Source organism: Silene latifolia, chromosome Y (assembly GCF_048544455.1).
Source record: "Silene latifolia isolate original U9 population chromosome Y, ASM4854445v1, whole genome shotgun sequence".
Lineage (NCBI taxonomy): Eukaryota > Viridiplantae > Streptophyta > Magnoliopsida > Caryophyllales > Caryophyllaceae > Silene > Silene latifolia.
Window position 1 is genome coordinate 340,984,527 of NC_133538.1, and position 21,853 is coordinate 341,006,379.

The following is a 21,853-nucleotide window of genomic DNA, read 5'->3' on the forward strand; positions in this document are numbered from 1 at the left end:
CTGAGCTTCTGCAAAAGTGAAATTTTTAAGAACTGGTTCAAGAGTACTTAAGACTTCCTCTCGACGAATGTCTCTCAATAAGTTTTGTCTACGGCGAAAAGTCCTCTCTGGTTCAGGATCAGTTGGTACTAACTCTGACCTATTGGACCTTGGCATAAACAAAACTAAGAGAAAGGAATAAGAACTGTCTCAAGGAATGAAAAATCCCTTGAGACTAAAACAAACTAAATAAAAACAAGTAAATAAAATAGTGTCCTCCCCGGCAAGGGCGCCAAAATTTGACACAGCTGTCGCAACCCTATCAAAAATAAACCAACCGGCTCTAACTATTGTAGCAGAGGTAAGTCGGGTATCGTAATCCACAGGAAGGCGGTCACTATCTACTTGTTATCTAGTCTGTCTTACGGAAACAAAATGGGGGGTTTTGATTTGTTTGTTTTGACTAAACTAAAGAACTGAATTTAAAACAACAAAAGAAACGACAATAAAAAATAACAGGTCTGTTCATTCCAATCTTCCGATCTTGGTCTGAATTTAACCAAGTTAATTAATTCAGTTGCATGCACTCAACTTAATAATTACTGTTATATTGCTATAATACTGTTGATACTACTGTGGTAAATAATCTTGTGAATATTGATGTAGCTAAAACTGTTCCTGTTACTAGTGGTACCTGGCAAAAAGTTCTTGATTCTCCACAAAAATTGGGCATGAATCTTTTTTTTTTTTTTTGTGAAACTAGTGCTCAATCTAATGAAATTTATATTCCTGAATTTGTTTATGCTGATGAACTAGAGTTATGGTCTTACACTTTAATGGGGCATGTCCTTGGTGGAAGGCCTACCCTTAAGACTGTTCAAGAGTTTATTACTAAGATTTGGGTCAATCTAGCCTCCCCTAATGTCTAATATTTTAAGAAGGGATGGTTTACATTCATATTTGGCAATGAATTAGCTATGAATAATGTTTTGAAACAAGAACCTTAGATGGTGGGCCCTAATTATTTTTTACTTAAGCAATGGAGTCCTTCTTTTTCTATGGAAATGGAGAAAGTGGCTAAGGTTCCTATATGGATTCTTTTCCCTAGTCTGGATCCTTTTATGTGGTTTGATGTGGTCTTAAGTAAGATGGCTAGTAAAGTAGGTAAACCTCTCTTTGCTGACCCTGCTACAACTGCCAAATCAAAAATGTCCTTTGCGAGAGTTTTGGTTGAGGCTGATGTATCTCAGGACCTTCCCTCTCAAGTGATTATTAACACTCCACATCTTGGTCAGGTGACCCAAAGGGTTGTCTATGAATGGTTACCCTATTTTTGTCAGTGTTGTGGTAAGCTAGGTTATACTATTACCACTTGCAAAAAGAACAAGGCTGTTCTTGTTCATGTGTCTCCTGCTGGGAGTTCTAAGGCTCCTACTTCTAAGGATGCTAGGATTCTACCTACTCCTGTTGTGGTTCCCTCTACCACAGAATTGGAGGAACCTGAAGGTCCTCAGGATCCTCTTGATCTTAGGTCTCTTGAGCCAACCAATGTGTCTGATATGGGTGTGAATGATTTGTTAGACATTCTCATTTCTGATAATTCTTTTCAAGGGTTATAAGAGGAGGAGATTTTACATAATACTGAGATAGCTGCAAAGTCAGGTGGTATCTCAGGTCCGTCTGAGAATGAATTAGGGTCAGATGAGAGGAATGTAGGCTCTCTAGGCCAGAGAAACTCCCTTTCTATCACTTCTTCTCCTCAGCATGGACCTGTAAAGCACACAGTAAGCACTGCTAAAGCTAGGAAAAAACAAGCTGTTAAGGGTAAAATTAGCACTAAGTCTAATCAAAAGTTGAGTTCTGATCTTGTGGTTAAAAGTGGACTAGGTGGTACCTCAGTAGCCAGTTCTCAGGTTGGTCTTTCAGAGGAGATGAATGTAGGCTCATTATGCTCTCAGCTAGGCCAGAGATCCTCTTCTTCTGTTCTTCCTTCCTCAGGATTGGATACTGTAAAGCATCAAGAATGTCTAGGTGATTTGGATATTGGTTTTGTCCCTGACCCTCCTGATAATTTACTTTCATGAAGATTGCATCTTGGAACATTAGGGGACTTAACTGTCCAATCAAACAGCAGGAAGTAAAAACTCTTTTATTGGATCATCAGATTGATATCTTGGGTATTATGGAAACCAAATTTCAGTCTCATAGAGCCTCCTTCATTGTCCAGAGGATGTTTGGCAACTGGAATGTTCTTCACAACTATGATCATCATCATAATGGCAGAATTTAGTTTTTCTATAATCCTTCTACCAACTCTATTTCTCATCAAGTCATCACTAGTCAGATGATCAGTTGCAAGGCTCATCATTATGGCACTAATAAGGATTTATGTGTTAGTATCATCTATGGCTACAATGATGCTTCTTCTAGGAGTGACCTATGGAATGAGCTGTGTGCTTATTGTACTACTGATCCCTGGATTGTCTTGGGGGATTTTAACATTGTCAGGTGTCCTGAGGAGAAAAACAGCCCTAATCCTCCTTTTCTACTTGAGATGCAGGACTTTAATGCTTGTCTTTCTTCTTGTTTTTTGGATCATTTACCTAGTACTGGTATTGACTTGACTTGGACTAATAAGCAAAATGCTTCCACCAAGGTTTGGTCTAAACTTGATAGGGTTTTGGTTAATCCTCATTGGTTCTCCTCTTTTCCTACTTCTTATGGTTAATTCATGGAAATTGGGGTTTCTGATCATTCTCCTGTCCTTTTCTTTGCTTCTGAGGACTGTTGCTAATGCTTGGTGTACGTCCAACACTGGTAGTCCTTCTTTTTGCTTCTTTCAGAAACTTAAGAATCAAAAACATGCTCTTTCTAACCTGCATAAGGGGAATTTTAGTCAGATTCAGGCTAGAGTTCAGGATGCCAAGAATGCTATTCTCAACTGTCAATCCAGACTTAGGCCTGATCTTTTTTCCACTGACCTTATTCAGGAGGAGAGAGTTAGACTTGCTAAGTTTTCCAGACTTAAAACTGCTGAATTAGCTATGCTTTCTCAACGAGCTAAAACTAGGCATATTCAGCAGGGAGATAGTTGTTCTAAATATTTTTTTTGCTAAAATCAATGAAAGAAAGCATCATCAAATTATTGGTGTTATTCAAGATCAGTGTGGTCTTCTTTAATTAGGACTGGATAATGTCAGTGATGCCTTCCAGGATTACAATTCTGAACTCCTTGGTAAAGCCAAGGAGGTCACCCAGCTTTATTCTTCCTTTCTGAGTATGGGAGCTAAGGTTTCTCCTATGTGTCATCCCTCCCTCACTCAGACTGTCACCTGTCATGAGATTCAAAAAGCTGTTTTTAGCATTGATTTTGAGAGTAGTCCTGGGATTCATGAATTCTCTTCTGGGTTTTTTTAATCAGCCTGGCCTCTCATTGGCTCTGATTTTTTTTCTGCTGTTCAGTGTTTTTTCAAAAATGGACACATGACCAAGCAAGAAAACTCTACCCTCATCTCCTTAATTCCCAAAAAACTGGTTGTTGCTTCAGTTATGGACTACATGCCTATTTCTTCTTGCACTGTATTCTACAAAACCATTAGTAAGTTTCTTACTAATAGGATGCAACAAGTTCTTCCCGCCATCATTGGTGAAGAGCAAGATGCATTCATTAAGGGTAGAAACATATTTGTGAACATCATGCTGTCCCAACTCCTGGTCAAAGGATACTTCAGGAAAAATATTTCCTCTAGATGTCTTATTAAAGTTAACATCAAAAAAGATTTGGACACACTTCATTGGACATTTATTGCCAACATGTTGCAAGTCTTTGGTTTCCCTTCTTTATTCATAAAATGGGTGATGGGTTACATTACTAACACTTGGTACTCTTTTAAGATCAATGAAGGTGTATCTAGGTTCTTTCCTGGGAAAATTGGCATTAGACAGGGAGATCCCTTATCTCGTTATCTTTTTGTCGAGCATGGAAGTCATTTTTAGATACTTGAGAATTCTTAGTCAGAAAGATTTTGTTTCCCTTCATCCTAAGTGCACTAAGGTCAATCTTACTCATTTAGTTTTTGCAGATGATCTCATGATCTTTATCAGAGGGGATGTTCCCTCTGTTCTAGCTGTTAAGAATGTTTTATCTGATTTTGCTGCTCTTTCTGGATTAGGTGCTAATGTTGACAAGACTAACATCTAATCTGGTGGTGTGTCTCCTCCTGTCAAGCAGGCTATCCTGTTAGCCACTGGGTTTTCTGAGGGGTCCTTCCCATTTAGATACTTAGGCATACCTCTTAATGATTCTCGAATTAATGTTGCTCTCTTTGATCCTTTGCTTACAAAGTTTAGAATGCTTGTCAGCACTAGTCTTCAAAGCTCTTCTCCTATGCTGGTAGGCTCTAATTGATTGATTCTGTTCTCTTTGGTCTTGAGAATTTCTGGTCCTCATGCATCCTTCTGCCTATGGGTGTTATTAAAAAACTTAATCAGTACTACAAGGATTTTTTTTTTGGGCTGCTCCGATGGCCACAGGAAGATGGTCTTTAATAGTCTCTAGGCTAAGTTGTATGCCAGTTATATTCTCAAACAGCATACTATCTGGACTGTTACCAGCAAGGATTGCTTTTCCACAAGTTTTAAGGATATTCTCAAAGCTCGTGACAGGTTCATCGCTCTGACTGCTACTGTGCAATCCTCTAATGCTCTCTTATGTAGCAGGGCAAAAGGGAATGTTCTTTCACCTTGTATAGTTTATCAGTTCCTGAGAGCTAGTCCCTCTGCTGGTCCCTGGACTAAAATTCTGGCTTGTTCTGGAATTATTCGTAGCACCAGAGTTATCTGCTCCATGTCTGTTTAGCATCAATTAGCCACTGTTGATAATATCAAACGCAGGGGTTCAAATTTGTCAATCGTTGTGTCCTATGTGAACAACAAGAAGAGACTCATGATCATCTTTTCTTCCAGTGCTCTTATTCTCATACTGTCTGGACTGATATCCTGAAATGGATGGGGATAAATCGTGCTGGTCAAATGCTTTCCCTGGTGTTGGTTACTTCAATATCATGTACTAAGTCTGATCGTTGGAAAAAGGATTGGTTTCACATCTCTTTGGCTGCTGTTCTTTATCAGCTTTGGAGGGAGAGGAATGCTAGGGTCTTTCAACATCTACTAACTAGTTCTGATGTGCTTGTTCGTCGCATTAAGTTCATTGTTGCCATTCGGGTGTTGATGAAGTCTTCTACTATAACTCATGATTCTATAATTAGTTATCTAAATAGTTAACTTTTCTCTACTACCTAGTACATTCTCTAGTGGTTATTGCTTTTGCAAATTGTAATTTCCTTTCACTTATGAAATGAAATGATAATTCTTTGTAAAAAAAAAAACCTCATAACAGAAACCTCCTAAACTAATTAAAGCATCATTGTTTTACAATCATGGCTCCCCTAATCCTAGCATTAAGGAATTTAGCTACTCATAACAATAAATAAAACAATAACGATTGATAAAACGATAATAAACATGGTATTAAGATGAATAAGAAGAAATTGAATAAACTTAACAATAAAACTAATTACTAACAGCAATTAAAGAACAAGAAATTAAGAATTGCAAAGGAAATTAAATTGAATAGAAGAAAGTAAAGAGATTACACAATTCGAGATCCGGAAAATGAAAGTAAAGCAACGTTGACAAGAGTCTCGAAATTAAAGACAGAAAACTGAATGATTAAGAAAGTTCAGAAACTAATGAATGATTTATGATGATAAAAAGATGATTAAACCTAATTGACTCTCTCCTATTTATAGGAAAGATATTTTATTCACCTAATACGTAACTTAAGATATTAAATAAACAAGTTCACGCAAGAAAAATTCCGCGTTAGATAACAAACTGGTCGATCGAGCACTTTGAAACTCCTCGATCGACAATCTTCCATCCAAAACCTCTCGATCGAGTACAAAGACTACTCGATCGAGGAACACAAATATGCCACATCTTGATCGAACACGACAGGGGTTCGATCGAGGACTTCTCATCATCACAAAGGTCTCAGTCGAGGAACATTAGCCAGCCAAACCTCTCGATCGAGTCAATTGCCACTGAATCAGCCATAGGACGTATGATCTTAGCTTCCAAGGAGACTTCACGCATCCCGAGACTGTAGTATTCTCTCTCCAATTCTTCCATCTCCTAAATTCAAGCTAAAGGGACAGTAAAAGGCTCATATATGCTTCTTCCGAGTCCATTCCTGCATTTAGAGCCAAACGAACCAAAGTAGACTGTTCTGGGCATTTCGTAGCCTAAAACTACGGAAATTGCATAGAAATGGGTGCAAATAAGACTTAAAAAGGCTATATAAAATGCACCCATCATCAAACATCGAGCCACAAACTCAGCCGTCTCCCGCTTCATCCCAGGCCGCCAAAACATTTGCAAAACATCCATATAATGCTTGTCACCCACTGGATGCACTGAATATGGAGTGCAATGAGCCTCTATCATGATTATCTTTTTCATCACCTCATCCTTCGGCACACACCATCTCCCATCAAACCAAACACTCCATCAGAATGAATAAAGAACCGAGATGATATCCCCTTCTCTATTACAGCCCTCCACTCCTGAATTTAGGATCAAGAGCATGTTTCTTGCGTAAATCATCATTAAGATCTGGTCCGACTGTCAAATCTCCCTTAGCATCCCCCTTCTGGATCACATGTATCCCCATCTTGGTCACTTTATCTTTCAACCTCATCAGTGACATAACTATGCATAGAGAATGCACACTCTTCCTACTCAACGCATCGGCCACAACATTCGCTTTCCCTTCATGGTAGATAATATCCATGTCATAGTCTCCAATGAGCTCCATCGACTGCCTCTGTCGCATATTCAACTTCTTTTGAGTAAAGATGTACTTTAAACTTTTGTGATCAGAAATTACCTTAAAGGTCACCCCATATAGATAGTGTCTCCAAATCTTTAGGGCAAAAACAACTGCACCCAACTCCAGATCATCCGTCGGATAGTTCCCCTCATAGGACTTCAACTGCCTAGAAGCATAAGAAATGACTTTCCCGTTCTGCATCAACACACAACCCAGCCCGTTCTTTAAAGCATATGTATACAACTCAAAATTCTCACTCGCTTCAGGTAATGCCAAGATTGGAGCTGTGGTCAAACGCTCCTTTAATGTTTTGAATGCCATATCACAACTTTTATCCCAACGAAACATGTTCTCTTTTCTCATCAAAGTTGTCATAGGTTTTGCAATCTTTGAAAAGTCTTTCACGAACCGTCGATAGTATCCTGCCAAACCCAAGAAAATTCTGATCTCGGCCACATCCTTCGGCACCTCCCACTAAGACGCCTCCTCAATCTTTCTAGGATAAATAGCTACACCCTCTTTAGAAATCACATGGCCCATAAAAGCTACTTTCTCGAACCAGAACTCACACTTAGACAACTTTGCATACAATTGGTTGTCATGTAGAGTTTGCAACACGAATCGTAAGTGCTCCTCGTGCTCCTCCTTAGTCTTGGAATAAAATAAGATGTCAACTATAAACACTACCATAAACTGATCCAAGTACTGGCTAAAAACCCGGTTCATCAGATCCATAAACACTGATGGCACACTAGTCAACCCAAACGGAATCACCAAATACTCGTAGTGACTATACCGCGATCAAAAAGCTATCTTTGGTACGTCTTCATCCCGAATCCTCACCTGATGGTACCCCAAACTTGGATAGATTTTCGAAAAGACACCAGCTCCACTCAACTGGTCAAAAAGATCATCTATCCTTGGTAAAGGATACTAATTCTTCGCTGTAACATGGTTCAATTCTCTGTAGTCGATACACAGCCCCAAACTCCCATCCTTCTTCTTCACAAACAAGACTGGTACACCCCAAGGCGATACACTAGGTCTAATGTACCCCTTGTCCACCAACTCATTCAACTGTTTCTTTAACTCCTTTAACTCCTTAGGACTCATCCGGTACAGAGCTTTAGAGATCAGTCCCGTCCCTGGTTTCAACTCCACACTGAAATCGATCACTCTCTACGACGGTAATCCTAGTATCTCATTCGGAAAAACATCTGGAAACTCTCCCACCACTGGTATCTCAACTGCTGTCAGTTCTACCATACTTGTATCTTTTATAGGGCAAAGAATCATAGGACACCCTTTCCTCATGTAATACTTCAATGTCACCGCTGCAATCACTTTGACTTTGGATTTGACAACAAGCCCATAATAAGACACACTAGCCCCCTTAGGACCTCGTAAAGATATTTTCTTTTGGTGACAGTCTATCCTAGCTTTATATTTACCCAACCAGTCCATCCCGATTATCATCTCAAAACTATCCTTAGGAAAGTCTACCAAGTCAACTGGAAGATGAGCTTGCCCAATAACCATGGATACCCCTTTATACAGTTTCCCACATGACACTGACTCCCCAGTCAGTATAAAAACTTCATCTTTTATAGACACACAATGTAACACCCCTAATTTCCGTAATATAATTCTATAATTTTATTTTTCCCATATTTTATATTTTATTTTCGGGAAAATATCCGTTTGTCGTCTTTTGGGCTCGTTGGGCTCGAAAAACGGTGAAGATCAGTTTCCTCCTTGAGTCTCACGTGAATCTTAGTGTTGATGGGTGAGTTTTGGGCCTAAACCTAGAATAAACCCATGAGCTTCTCTATATATATGAAGGGAAACCAAACCCTTGCTTTTCTTTTCTCATAATTCTCACAAAACCCTAAACCTAATTCTCTCCTCCTCTCTTCCTCCTCGTGTCGCGCGCCCCTTCCTAGGGTTTCATGCCGTTTTTTTTTCTTCTTCGTTCTTCATCGTTCCTTCGTGCTTAGATTGATCCTACTTCTCGGATTTATCTATCTTCTTCGTAAGTTTTTATGTTTTCGCATAGTTTTATAGATTTTATAGTTTTTATATACATAGTTAGTATATTTATTAGATTCGTTATCTTTGGCACGTGATGATTCATAAAGGCGTGGAAGTTGCTCCTGGAGAAGACGTTTATATCATTGAAGACGATCTCTAGGGTTTATTTGCTTAATAAGGTAACTAGGTGTTTTCTTTTAATTGTGTTTATGCCAATTGATGTAATTTACATGATTTAATAATTGATTTGTGTAATTGGTACGTGTTTGATTGTTTGTTATCATGTTAATTATATTTTTGCATGCTTGTATATGTTTTAATGCTTTAATTATATATCGTATGTTGGTTATATGTTTATTATGGGTGTCACGAGCGTAATTAGGGTTTACGAATAAACCCTAGTGGCGGCATGATAGGCGGCCAAGGGTTCTCTCCAAAGTTATGGCTAAGGCTAGTATAACATTGATGATGATTCAAGTGTTATAGCTGAAGTTAGTACAACTTTGGGTGGTTACTCTAGTTATGGCTGAAACTACTATAACATTGAATTACGAATTAAGGTTATAGCTGGAACTAACATACCCTGAGATTTATGGCTCAAGGTTATGGTTGGAGCTAGTATAACTTTGAGTTTCGTGTCAAAGTTATAGTTGAGGTAAATATAACTTCAAGTTATATATGTTGAAGTTATAGTAGAGGTTACTATAACCTCGCATCCAGAGTTCATGTTATGGTTAGGGTTACTATAACATTGAATGATTAAATAACAAAGTTATAGTTGAAGTTATTATAACATTGGGTGCGTATGAGTTGTACAGTCGGTTAAACTGTGCATTTGCATGAGTTGGACAGTCAGTTAAACTGTTCTTCTGAGTTGAGTCGTGTTGTGGTTCACGCATGTCGTGTGCAGTCAGTTAAACTGTGCATATTTATTTGTTGGCTAAGTCGAATAGATGACGGTAGTACCAGTTAAATACTATCGGAATGAATCAAGAGCTGCTCTTCGGAGGTTTATTGGTCTATGTTCGGGGGTGGCCAGATTCGTCAGTTAAACGTCTCTGGGTCCCGAGTGTCGTTCGGTGTACAGTTAATGCATAGAGAGGTCTGGCCAGGTCTTAGGCATATAGGCGGTGGTGATACGCTATACATAGTACCGTGAGTATCGCTTAAATACTTCACAACCGATGGTTCGCCGCTTAAACGTTCCATCCGCTAGTTCATCGCTTAAATGTTCTAGCGGCGTTCGCTCTATTCGCTATGCTTTGTTGCTAGCTTTGTGCCTTATGTGCTGTGGATCGTGTCTGCTTTGGTTGGTAAGTGTCCATGGTCTAGTTCTTGCATATGGTCTATATTCATGTAGTCTCATTCATCTAGTGTTGTGAATGTCAGGAGTAGTAAGTCTGAGTTTGATTTTCATGATTATAGATGATCTCACATGTTTACTGTTTATGCATTTCTATTGTTATTAATTGTTGGTTATATTCAATTTTTGTAAACATGACTGGGAGAGCATCTAGTTACTCCCGACTGATTGTCGACCCCCTTCTCAGGTTGTTCAGATGTTTGCTGTTTGGATGATGCTTGCTTGGGGAATGTGCAAAGCGAGCTTAATAATAAATTAGGAGTTTGTCTTATGTTTAAGAACCTTTTGAATAATGTATTAGTTGTTTTGGATTTAGTAGCGAACCGGATTGGTCAGGTGTTTCCGCCACCTTGACTCTTTTATTAGTATCGTACTCTGATATTCATTTTATTTAAGTTTTTCCTTTATTTTATAATCCGAGTTGTTACAGTTGGTATCAGAGCGAACACGCTCCCAACTCTCGCTTAGTTGATGACTAAAATAAATGACCTAGTTAATGAGTGAGAGTAAATGGGGTAGAAACCAATAGGATTGGTTGGTTTTCTTATCTTTGTAAAGTGTATGAGTAGTTGTTTGGAGTGGTACCTAGGTTCTACCACTTATAACGAGATTTCTTTCTTGCAGATGGTGCGTAACGCTAATGGTGAGACCGATGCTGACCGCATCAGGAGACTTGAGGCCGCTTTGGCATCTATGGCCGAAGGTTTCACCAACCACCTCAACAACAACAACAATAACAACAACAACAACAACCATCCGCAACCGACCGTGTTTGATCGCTTTGCTCGTCACCGTCCTCCGACTTATGATGGTGCGAATGATCCTACTGCTTTGGAGGCTTGGATTTGAGAGATCGAGAAGTTGTTCCTCGCTACTGGATGTCCTGAGGATCAGAAGGTGGATATCGCCACCTATTATCCGAAGGACGAGGCCGACAACCGGTGGGCTCTTGCTAGAGCTGGTAAGGATGTTCAGCCAGGATATGGTTGGGCTCTTTTCTCTGAGGCTCTGAAGAAAAGGTTTTATCCTGAAGAGATGCGCTGGCAGAAGGAGCAGGAGTTCCTTCGTCAACAGCAAGGCTCCAAGACCGTTGAGGAGTACACCAACAAGTTCGTGAAGCTGTCACGTTTCGTTACTTCTGTAGCTATGGACGAGGTTTCGAGGACTCGTCGTTGTAATACCCCGTATCTTATATAATCGATTAAACGGATATTATTATATATTACTTATTATACATTTCATATTGGTTGCATCGTAATATCGTGAATGTTATTAAGTCGGGTTTATATCGTATATGTTGAGTCTGGCTACATCACATTTTGTCTTTTGGGTCAAGAATCATATCACCCATTTACCCATCTACATTTACCCAACGACCATACCCGTTTAACCCATTTGCCTTACCCGGAACATGTAACCACCATTTACCCTAAACCTAATCTAAGAGCCTCTCTCCCTCTCCCCTCTTTTCATTTTATCATTCATAAAACCATTTCTAAACCTAGAGAAAGGGAGAGGAAGAAGAATTGTCGAGCCTTTCATTTGATTGAAGATTTCTCATCGATTCCAACCTAATTCGATTTCCTTGTTTGTAAGTCGATTTCATTCCATTGTTTATACTATTTTAAAATGTTCGTCTTCAAAAAGTTTGAAAAGAGAGTCCTGTTTATTTGATGTCTAGTTTATGCATATAAAATATCGTAGTCAAATTCTTTATGGTTTGTCCTAGGTAATTTATTTATGAACATGTCGCTGAAAAGTCCGCGAATCTGATTTGGTTGTGGAAAATGATTTGAAACCCTAATTTTTATGTCGATTCAGTTATAAGGCTTCTTCATACATCATCTTTGTATAGTCTAGATGATAATAGGATTTGGAATTACTGCAAAATGATGTTTTAAACTCGTTTTATGAATCAATACTTTTTATGCGACGGTTTCTGTCAGTTTTTGGAAATCAGTCTGAAAACCCTTGATAAGTTTGGAATTTGAGAAAAACACGTTAGATTTAATTTGTAGCTAAGACTCATGGGGTTCCAATCCAATTGGGCTTGTATCAATTTGATTTTTCTGGAATTAGTTATGTATTTTATTCCGAGTCTGTCATGTGCTGGAAAATCAGGAAAAATCGTGTTTGTCCTTTAAGTTGATATTCCTATTAAGTTATGATGAGTCTAGGTTATGTGCATGATTATTTGATTGAGTAGGTGGTAATTATACATAATTATGTTATGTAGGTGATGGATATGTGAAGGATCATAATTGATTGCTTGTGTGCTTGGATTGCAAAAAGGTAGGGAAATACACTTGACTTATTATCGTTGTTGTTGAATTGTGTTGACTTGTTTGTGTTTCATATGACCAAACTGTGAACGTTGACTTGATTCGTGGTTGTTGATTCATGTTATGATTCATATCCTGGAATGTGCTTGACTGAATTGATCGTATTGAGTATATTATCACAACATTCGGAACCTAGCATGATTCTATGATTTACCAGTCCAATGATATACATATTGTGTTGCATTAATTTCTTGAGCATTCATATGCATTGGAGATGGAGGAGGTTGTGGTGACGTGGTGTGGTGATGGTGATGTTGTGATAAGGCCCAGGCGGGTTCTGCAGGACTTGCCCTGGTGTCCTCAACAAGCGAAATGGCGATCGGCTACGGTCGATATATAGTCTACATGGATCGGTATGGCTGGGTTGTACGGGTTATGAGTCGCGATGAGATGGTGGTGGTGATGGAGGAGCATGCATATCATATTTTGTTGTTTCATTGTATTCCCTACTCAACCTCGTGGTTGACCCTGTGTATTCGTGAACACCTGTGACGATCCAAATATTGGGGAGCAGGCTTGACAGGTTTATGAGATAGGATGGGAGCTTGATGGGCGTGAGACACTGGATCAGAAGACTTAGTAGCTAGATCATCATTTAGAAGACTTTCACTTTTATTTATGTTAGTTCTTCGTAATTTGATGTAAATAAGGTTTTGTAAAAAGTTAAGTTAAAGAAATTATGTAATTTGCCTTGGAGTTTAATTTGTTATTCACTACCTCGGGAAACCGAGATGGTAACAGTCCGGTTTATTAGGGAATGTCTTGCTAGAGGCTCCTTTATAAATCGGGGTGTTACAGTCGCTATGAGAAGAATCTAGCTCCTAAGGTCCGGACTGCTATGTCTGGCATTCCTTCAACTTCTTTCCAGCAGACTTATGATCGTGCTCTTAGCATCTATGATTCTGTCCTTGCTACCGAGGCTGAGGAGAGTGCGAATAATAAGTTCATGAAGAGGCCTTATGTTGCTCCCAGTTCTTCCCAGAAGAAACAGAAGTATGAGGCTCGTCCGTATGCTCCGCGTGATCAAGGTCAAGCTAAGAAGGATATGGTTTGCTTCAAGTGTAGAAAGGCTTACCACCCTGGTAAGTACTGCACTACTGGCGATCCGATCACTTGCTTCACTTGCAAGATGCCGGGACACAAGTCTGTTGATTGCCCCCAGAAGCCCAAGGTTGATGCTCCTAAGGCTGATGCTGCAAAGACTGGACGAGTGTTCGTTATGAGTCGTGCTGAGGCAGATGCTAATCCAGATGTGGTTACGGGTACCTTTCTCGTTCACTCTTTATCTGCTTTTGTTCTTTTTGATACGGGTGCATCGATGTCTTTCGTATCCGAATCCTTTTCCGTCCGTGCTGGACTCTCTTCGTCTTCACCCGTTCATACCTCTATATCCCTACCTACGGGTGAGATTGTTTCTTGCTCCGTTCTTTTCAAGGACGTACCTGTCAGTATCGCAGGGGCGATCCTTCCTGCCGATCTCGTCCAGTTCAAACTCGGAGAGTTTGATGTGATTTTGGGTATGGATTGGTTATCTCACTATGACGCTAGGTTCCTGTGTCGTGATCAAAAGATCGTGCTCAAGAGCCCCACAGGTTCGAGAGTTTCTTATCAGGGTGTTAGGGTTACACCTACGGTCAAGTGGGTTTCTGCTTTGAACATGGTTAACATGGGTAGAAAGGGTCGTCAGATCTATCTGTGCAGTGTTCATGGTGTTTCAGATGAGCCTAAGTTCGAGGATATCCCTGTGGTTAAGGAGTTTCCCGATGTCTTTCCCGAGGATCTACCTGGTATTCCTCATGAGCGAGATGTAGAGTTCTCGATTGAGTTGTTGCCTGAAACTGGTCCCATTTCGAAATCTCCTTATCGTATGGCACCAGCTGAGTTACAGGAACTTAAGAAGCAACTTGAGGAGATGATCGATAAGGGTTTTATCCGACCGAGTGCTTCGCCGTGGGGTGCTCCGGTTTTGTTCGTCAAGAAGAAGGATGGTAGTATGCGGTTGTGCATTGACTACCGTGAGCTGAACAAGGTTACTATCAAGAATAGGTATCCTTTGCCGAGGATCGAGGATCTGTTTGATCAGCTTCGTGGTGCGAGTGTGTTCTCGAAGATCGACCTGAGGTCAGGTTACCATCAGATTCCAGTTAGGAATGAAGATATTCCTAAGACCGCCTTTCGTTCGAGGTATGGCCACTATGAGTTCGTGGTGATACCGTTTGGTTTGACGAACGCACCTGCCGTTTTCATGGATCAGATGAACCGCACTTTCAGCGAGTATTTGGATAAGTGTGTCGTGGTGTTCATAGACGACATACTGATTTACTCGAGAGATGAGGCTGAACACGAGAATCACCTTCGTGTTATCTTGGAGACTCTACGTAAGCAGAAATGGTATGCTAAGTTCTCAAAGTGCGAGTTTTGGTTAAAGGAAGTTACCTTCTTGGGTCATGTGATATCTGGCGATGGAGTTATGGTTGATCCGTCGAAGATCCGAGCCATGGTCGATTGGAAAAGTCCAAAGAATGTGAACGAGGTTCGGAGTTTTCTTGGTTTAGCTGGGTATTATCGTCGGTTTGTTCATGACTTCTCTAAGATCGCGAGACCGATGACTCAGTTAATGAAGAAGGAATCCAAGTTCATTTGGACAGAGGCTTGTGAAGCTGCTTTTCAGGAGTTGAAGAAAAGGTTGACTACCGCTCCTGTATTGACTCTACCAGAAGATGGTGTTGAGTTCGATGTTTTCTGCGATGCGTCAAAGTTTGGGTTAGGCTGTGTCTTGATGCAGAAGGGTAAAGTCGTGGCTTATGCTTCCCGTCAGTTAAAAGTTCACGAGACGAACTATCCGACTCACGATCTTGAGTTAGCAGCAGTGGTGTTTGCACTTAAGCTGTGGCGACACTACTTGTATGGAATCTCTTGCAACTTTTATACGGATCATAAGAGCTTGAAGTATATCTTCACTCAGAAAGATCTTAACATGAGGCAGAGACGTTGGTTGGAGTTGCTCAACGACTACAAGATTGAGCTGCAGTATCATGAGGGTAAGGCAAACGTGGTTGCCGATGCTTTGAGTCGTAAGGTGTGCCATGCTATGAGATCTGTGTTGGTGTTACCTGATGACTTGAGTCGAGAGTTCCAGAAGATGAGCCTTGAGGTAGTTCTTCCTGGTACTTTAGATTTGAGTGCGATGGTTGCTGAACCCGAGATCCTCCATGAGATCCGAGTTAAGCAAAGAGAGGATGAATACTTAGAAGGAGTTCGAGTCGCCATAAGCGAAGGACGTGCCAAAGACTTCGACGTTGGACCTGATGATGGTCTACGATTCCATGGTCGTTGGTGTGTGCCTAACTGTGAGGTCTTAAAATGTAAGATTCTCAAAGAGGCTCATAGTACTCCCTATTCGGTTCATCCTGGTGGTGATAAGATGTACAAGGATCTGAAGCTAAAGTTTTGGTAGCCGGGTATGAAGAAAGAGATCGCCGAGTTTGTGAGCCGTTGCTTGGTTTGTCGAAGGTTAAGTTCGAACATCGAGACCTGGTGGTCTCATCGCAACCTTTGGAGATTCCCACATGGAAATGGGATTCGATTTCGATGGACTTCGTTATGGGTTTGCCAAGGTCGCCGAGAGGAATGAATGCGATTTGGGTCGTGGTTGATCGTTTGACTAAGGTCGCGCATTTTATTCCGATGAAGGAGACTTGGAGTCTCGAGGAACTAGCGAATGCTTATCAGCGTGAGATCGTTCGTCTTCATGGGGTTCCTAAGGATATCATTTCCGACCGTGATCCGAGGTTTTGTTCTCAGTTTTGGAAGAAGCTTCAGTTGGCTTTGGGTAGTGAGCTTAAGATGAGTACGGCTTTTCATGCATGAATCGATGGTCGACTGAGCGTACGATTCAGACGCTTGAGGATATGTTGCGAGCTTGTGCTTTGGAGTTCCAAGTTAGTTGGGAGAAGAGTCTGCCGCTTGTGGAGTTCTCCTACAACAACAGTTATCAAGCTAGTATTCAGATGGCTCCGTTTGAGGCACTCTATGGAAGAAAGTGTCGTAGTCCTTTGTGTTGGGACGATTCTAGTGAGGCTGTCGTTCTTGGTCCAGAGTTGGTTCGGGAATCGATTGAGCAAGTGAGGTTGATCCGCGAGAAGCTTAAGGCAGCCCAGGATCGACAGAAGACGTATGCAGACTTGCGGCGTAGGCCGATTGAGTTTGAGGTTGGCGATAAGGTTTTCCTTAAGGTTTCGCCGATGAAAGGTGTTAAGAGGTTTGGGCTTAAGGGCAAGCTTAGTCCTAAATACATTGGACCGTATGAGGTGCTCGAGCGAGTTGGCGAGGTGGCCTATAGGTTGGCTTTACCTCCGAATCTGTCGAAGGTTCACGATGTGTTCCATGTGTCGCAGTTGCGTCGTTATCGCAGTGATCCTTCTCATGTTCTTCAGGCTGATGTTATCGAGGTTGAGCCTAACCTGACTTATGAGGAACGTCCTATTCGCATTTTGGAACGTCAGGAGAAGAGGTTAAGGAATAAGGTTGTGCCTTTGGTTCGGGTTCTGTGGAGGAGTCAGAAGTTTGAGCAAGAGACTTGGGAAACCGAAGCGTCTATGCGAGAGAAGCATCCACATCTTTTCGAGTGAGGTAGTCCTCTTATCAAGTTTCGAGGACGAAACTTCTTTTTAGGGGGTTGGATTGTAACACCCCTAATTTCCGTAATATAATTCTATAATTTTATTTTTCCCATATTTTATATTTTATTTTCGGGAAAATATCCGTTTGTCGTCTTTTGGGCTCGTTGGGCTCGAAAAACGGTGAAGATCCGTTTCCTCCTTGAGTCTCACGTGAATCTTAGTGTTGATGGGTGAGTTTTGGGCCTAAACCTAGAATAAACCCATGAGCTACTCTATATATATGAAGGGAAACAAAACCCTTGCTTTACTTTTCTCATAATTCTCACAAAACCCTAAACCTAATTCTCTCCTCCTCTCTTCCTCCTCGTGTCGCGCGCCCCTTCCTAGGGTTTCGTGCCGTTTTCTTTTCTTCTTCGTTCTTCATCATTCCTTCGTGCTTAGATTGATCCTACTTCTCGGATTTATCTATCTTCTTCGTAAGTTTTTATGTTTTCGCATAGTTTTATAGTTTTTATATACATAGTTAGTATATTTATTAGATTCGTTATCTTTGGCACGTGATGATTCATAAAGGCGTGGAAGTTGCTCCTGGAGAAGACGTTTATATCATTGAAGACGATCTCTAGGGTTTATTTGCTTAATAAGGTAACTAGGTGTTTTCTTTTAATTGTGTTTATGCCAATTGATGTAATTTACATGATTTAATAATTGATTTGTGTAATTGGTACGTGTTTGATTGTTTGTTATCATCTTAATTATATTTTTGCATGCTTGTATATGTTTTAATGCTTTAATTATATATCGTATGTTGTTTATATGTTTATTATGGGTGTCACGAGCGTTATTAGGGTTTACGAATAAACCCTAGTGGCGGCATGATAGGCGGCCAAGGGTTCTCTCCAAAGTTATGGCTAAGGCTAGTATAACATTGATGATGATTCAAGTGTTATAGCTGAAGTTAGTACAACTTTGGGTGGTTACTCTAGTTATGGTTGAAACTACTATAACATTGAATTACGAATTAAGGTTATAGCTGGAACTAACATACGTTGAGATTTATGGCTCAAGGTTATGGTTGGAGCTAGTATAACTTTGAGTTTCGTGTCAAAGTTATAGTTGAGGTAAGTATAACTTCAAGTTATATATGTTGAAGTTATAGTAGAGGTTACTATAACCTCGCATCCAGAGTTCATGTTATGGTTAGGGTTACTATAACATTGAATGATTAAATAACAAAGTTATAGTTGAAGTTATTATAACATTGGGTGCGTATGCTTGTTTCACATGTTGTGTTGTGTGCCACGTGTTATATCCTTTTGTTGCATATGTCCTTGGTTACTCTTATTCATATGTTGGTAGGACAGTCAGTTAAAATGTTCTACTATGTTGAGACGTGATGTTATTCATGCATGAGTTGTACAGTCAGTTAAACTGTGCATTTGTATGAGTTGGACAGTCAGTTAAACTGTTCTTCTGAGTTGAGTCGTGTTGTGGTTCACGCATGTCGTGTGCAGTCAGTTAAACTGTGCATATTTATTTGTTGGCTAAGTCGAATAGATGACGGTAGTATCAGTTAAATACTATCGGAATGAATCAAGAGTCGCTCTTCTTCTGAGGTTTATTGGTCTATGTTCGGGGTGGCCAGATTAAATCGGTTAAACGTCTCTGGGTCCCGAGTGTCGTTCGGTGTACAGTTAATGCATCGAGAGGTCTGGCCAGGTCTTAGGCATATAGGCAGTGGTGATACGCTATACATAGTACCGTGGAGTATCAGTTAAATACTTCACAACCGATGGTTCGTCAGTTAAACGTTCCATCTGCTAGTTCATCAGTTAAATGTTCTAGCGGCGTTCGCTCTATTCGCTATGCTTTGTTGCTAGCTTTGTGCCTTATGTGCTGTGGATCGTGTCTGCTTTGGTTGGTAAGTGTCCATGGTCTAGTTCTTGCATATGGTCTAAGTTCATGTAGTCTCATTCATCTAGTGTTGTGAATGTCAGGAGTAGTAAGTCTGAGTTTGATTTTCATGAGTATAGATGATCTCACATGTTTACTGTTTATGCATTTCAATTGTTATTAATTGTTGGTTATATTCAATTGTTGTAAACATGACTTTGGGAGAGCATCTAGTTACTCCCGACCCGATTGTCGACCCCCTTCTCGAGTTGTTCAGATGTTTGTTGTTTGGATGATGCTTGCTTGGGGAATGTGCGAAGCGAGCTTAATAATAAATTAGGAGTTTGCCTTATGTTTAAGAACCTTTTGAATAATGTATTAGTTGTTTTGGATTTAGTAGCGAACCGGATTGGTCAGGTGTTTCCGCCACCTTGACCCTTTTATCAGTATCGTACTCTGATATTCATTTTATTTAAGTTTTTCCATTGTTTTATAATCCGGGTTGTTACACACAAACTTCCCCAAACCCATAGACTTAGAATGAATTGACGATACTAAAGAGTGTGGCTCTTCTAAATCAAACAAAACAAAAGTAGGAAGGTTGTTAATAAGAGAAGTACTGGTGATCACGTGAGCATCATCCTCTGCAGCTTGCTTTTCCATCATGAAAAGTTTACCACTGCTCTTCTGGTCTCCCCCTTGTACTGTACTAGCTGATGTAGTAGGCTTCGCAGCTGACACCTGATTGGTATTAGCCGCCGGTTGCTGATAAGAATTACCACCATTGCGGTTGAAACCACCATTGATATTACTCTGCACACCTTGGTTGTTCCACGACCCAGCTGGCCGATTACTAGCATAACTCTGCGTCGGTCCCTAAGAAAAGCTCCCATAGGACTGTCTCTAAAAGCCCCTCCCAACTGCACTAGTACACTTATGCCTTCTGTGGCCAACATCGCCACAGTTAAAACATGCTATACTCCAGTTGCTGCTACTACCGCGACCATGCCCACAAGAAGATCCTCCACTAAAACCCGACCCAGAAGAATAAGCCTTTTCCTGATTATGGTTACCACGCTTGTAACCAGATTGGACACGACCATCACTCTCAGTCTTCCTATTCTCCGAGCCCTTATCCCTAGTTTCCTTGGACATTTTGACAAACCTTTTAGCCCGTCCAGCTCTCTCGTAAACCTCTTTCACATCGGTAAGAGTCCCTGCCGGCAGCTTCTCCATGATCTGGTAAGTTAACCCTTTCTCAAAACGAAGTGTTAAGTTCACCATATTTAGCCCCATATCCTCAGCATACCTTTACTTATCGTTGAACTTGTGGTAGTACTTTATCACTATCATATCCCCAGTCATCTTAAAAGAATCGAACTCATCATGCAACTTGCTGCGAACATGCTGCGGAAAAAACTCATTCCTCATAGCTCTTTTGAACTCGGACCACAGAATTGCAATCTTACCTTGCTTCAGATAGATGTCCAAGGAATTGTCTTTCACCTTTACCCACCATTCTCCAGTTAAATCCCTTAGGTAGCACGCAACTTATTCTACCTTAAACTCCTCTAGACAATGTAGAACCCCAAGGATATTCTCCATCTCAAGATGCTAGTTGTCGAGCAGAATCGGCGCACATGTACCCATATAGTGTTGGAAATCTATATCTCATTATACAACATATTCTTATATGTTACAAATTAATTTAGTCATAAAATTAATTAGATCTTATGCATGCAAACATAAGTAAATATAAAGAAGAAATCATCATTCTTACATTGGAATTTCGAATTATTGGGCACAAATGAGTTCTCCTACTCACTTGTTCTTGAGCTCTCCAAATATTGGATGAACAAAGGATTCAAGTATAGAATCCCTTCCAAGGAATAATAGCCAAGATAACCTCTTAATAAAATTAATATTATTAATACTAGAACAATATTAATTTGAATAAAATTGACCCAAAATATTAATTTTGGTCTCTTAATTTCGGTTAAGAGGAGAGAACAATGGAGTAATTTTTATCTCTCTAAAATCTATATTTTGATGATAGAATGAATGAATAATACACACTAGCATTTTGCATGTAGTGTGTGAGTGAATAATAAACAAAAATAATTTGCTCTTTTCTTATGGGAAAACCGAAAATGGGGAGAGGAGATAACCCAATGCATGCTCACCTTTTCTTCCCAAGAGAAAGCTATGTGTGCAAGGCTATATGTAGGCATTATCATTATGTTTTCCACTTATAAATAATCAACACAATTTTATCCTAAATACTCCCTCCATTTCGGTACACATACATAAAATGGATGAGTTCATTTTATTTGTGATTTTGTCAGTATGTCACATGTGACACATTTCATGGCATCTTATTTATAAAATGTATTTTTAACCATTAAAAATCAACATATTGATAAAATATGTCACTTATAAAAATTAACATAGTAATTCACAATTACTTGTACCAAAATGGTTTACCAATTTATAAATCACAACATCTTGTATTTATAATAAATTATTCATTCCGTTTCAATTGTTTCCGTAAACAATAATTTCATCTAAGGAATAAAACAATTCGATTACTTAGACCGTATCTTATTTAATCAAATTACAATGAGACACGTAAATATTACTTCCAAAATCGTCCGTCAATTTTAAGTAATTTAATTAACTCGTATCGTCATACGATCAATTAAACATTCAATTAAGAGTGTTACTCTTTAGG